The sequence below is a fragment of the Ascidiella aspersa genome, chromosome 6, assembly GCF_963924565.1.
Source record: "Ascidiella aspersa chromosome 6, kaAscAspe10.2, whole genome shotgun sequence".
Lineage (NCBI taxonomy): Eukaryota > Metazoa > Chordata > Ascidiacea > Phlebobranchia > Ascidiidae > Ascidiella > Ascidiella aspersa.
The window spans coordinates 21,982,567-21,985,296 of record NC_139452.1 but is presented as its reverse complement, the minus strand read 5'-3'; the positions used below and the strand labels follow the sequence as shown (position 1 = coordinate 21,985,296).

The 2,730-nt window shown below is 36.9% G+C and overlaps 1 non-coding gene across 1 annotated transcript; it reads right to left on the bottom strand.

Moving 5' to 3' along the window:
* Positions 1–2,648: 2,648 nt before the first annotated feature.
* On the bottom strand, positions 2,649–2,730 carry Trnal-aag (transfer RNA leucine (anticodon AAG)). The gene has a single exon. It is a non-coding gene; the product is annotated as a tRNA-Leu (tRNA).

Here is a 2,730-nt window from a genome sequence, read left to right as displayed (position 1 = left end):
GCTTGACCGACTGGGAGGGAAAATTAGTCGGCCGTGGCTCTCCACCGACGCGCAGAATCCTGCAGAACGAACAGGGTTGTTTAAAAACGGGGTTTGGATATAGGTTCTAAGAACCTTTTGATTAATAGATTTAATGTCATAGTCATTTTTTTAACGATTAAGTTTTATATTAAAGCGACGTTGATTCAGATACTTTTTCTCGTAGTTATCCAATGAAAATTCGATGCAAAATAAGATATTTCTATGAGTGGGACCTAATTTAGGTTGTTTTTTTACTAATAAATAATTTTCAAGATTATCTTTAAGTAACAAACAGTGCCTTTCCCTATCGCCTTAATATTTTATGTTTTACAAATTAAAAAAAAATAGTGAAAACACTTATTCGTTTTTCAGGTAAACCTTATATTAATATCTCAATTTCTTGCATTATTCTTGCGTTTCACAGGTTACCGATCAAAATATATCCACGCTTTTTTCGCTTTTTTATTTCAATTTTTTTTTCAACCCTTGCATTAAGCGTTAAGCCGAATAAAAAAACTAAAAAAGGGTTTAATTCATGAAGCATATTTATATGAATAAGCAAAACACATAAAGTATACCTGTTAGAATGATTGCAGTTACGGCAATACAAACGTATTGTCTCATCTTTCTTGCTGGTCGTTGACTTCTTCCAATTGCTTTCCACGAGAGAATGTGCTGAAATGATAATATCGTAACCGCACCGCGTGTCTTTTATAAGAATCCGCGCATGCGACCCTTAGAAAAAATAAGTGTCGCTTTGTGTACTTTATGTTTGTTTCAATTCACGTTGGAAACCGCGGAGAAAGGTTCACGCCAGTTCGACAAACGCCAAACAAGCCCGGGACGCAAACGGACTTTCTCCAACGAGCACAATGTTGTAGCAACTTGCACGCGTAAGTGTCTCGAATGCAACTGGCGGCCAAGCTGTATCAAAGCTGATGGATAACTTTCGAGACAAGGCACAAACAATTACACGCGTGTTTGTTTGTCGCAGCACCGGACCAGCAACCGGTCGCCGTCTGACGCAGCCCAGCTAGGGATGACGTCACTGCGTTTAATGTCCTGCCGGCTTGTGTGCACAGCGTTACGAAAGACATGTCTGCTGTTAACTTAGTTTGATCGTTCTCGGGCATCAACTTAACGCGTGTTTTTTGCTTTTGTTTGCCGGCTTCATTTGGAGGAGAAATTCTTTTGTTAGGCGACGGATGTAGACAGTTCGGCAACTATACAAACGATCGTTTTTTGTGGCAAGAGACGCAAATCCTGACTTTTCCAGCGAGAACAAAGAGAAGTTGCAACCTTTTGTTTTGCCAAAATTTGATATTCCTCGTCTTTGTGCTTTTGATCTTGTTTGTTCTTATATTGCAGCCGATAGATGGGCCACGTCAATCACCGAAGTATGTTTGTGCTTGTAAATTTGGCTCTGCTCACTTGGCATACACCGTCAGATCAAAAGCCAGAACGTCAATCCTAGTGGACTATAATAAATGTTCAAATAAAGACGAACTTTGATCGAAAATTGTCTGTGCAAAAACCTTTCTTGTGGTGGAAGGTATCAAGTGTTTGTCAGTTTTAATAGTTCAATGTTCTTGAATAAAAAATATTTAACATATAATATTGTGATTGTCTTACCAATAGAAATATTTGTCTTTTTATTAAGTGCATTAATTATAATGAATAGTTATTTGCACCAAAATCTCTATCTAAATTTGTGTATAGGTAAACAAAATGTAAGGAGCAATAACTGCAACGTCCACGTTTTACACGTTTTGCTGGACGATCGTCGACACTATGTTTTGGCATAGGGCCTAAAGATAAGCAACCTTTAGTTTTAGCCACTAAATGAGTTCTAGCAAAGCGTAAAAATGTTTGTTTTTTTGGTTTGAATAGGCTAAAATTAAGTCCATACTACATTTTGCATTAGGAACACAAAACGCGAATAGGTCAGAGTCACCACCCTGTTTTTTGTTGTTATTTTGGCAATATTTGCATATAAGGAGGTAGTACATTTTTCAAGATATAACTTAATTTTCATTGCGTTTATGTCCTCTTTTCGGACTAATGTGTTCTCTTTTTCTTGCTTTAGGGAAGTGATTAACCGAAAATGTATTTCATTTCCTAAAAACCTTGACCTTTTGGGTACCTTAATGAATTTACACAAAACTGTGCCTCATTGAACTGTTATGAGATAAAAGTAGTAAAATCCCAACGTGTCGTTTTATTAACACTAATTGAATCAAGACGAATTACGGAATTAATTCGTTATTATAATAATGTTGTTCTTCATTGATAAAACGTAACAAAGCAATTTAAGAGCTGCGGAAAGGTATTGGCAGCAGTTAATTCTGAACTACCGGTACTACTAAAAAAAGGTAGGGAAATACTCCAAAATTTATAATTTTAGAAACTGTCGTTTTATTCACGCTATTAGAAACAAGGCTAAAACATTGGTTAATAAATCTGATCATTTTGTTCTTCAGTCGTAAAACGCAAAAAAAAGGCTGTGTGGTAATGCAATCAGGGAGGTGGGTCAAGTGTTAATATATTTAATAATAATACTGAGAGCGTTCCGACCATTCATCATTCAGTAAATTAGTGTTATCCAATTGAAAGATGATGAAAAGTATTGGCAGCAGTGGGATTCGAACCCACGCCATCGAAATGACTGGTGCCTTAAACCAGCGCCTTAGACCGCTCGGCCATGCTACC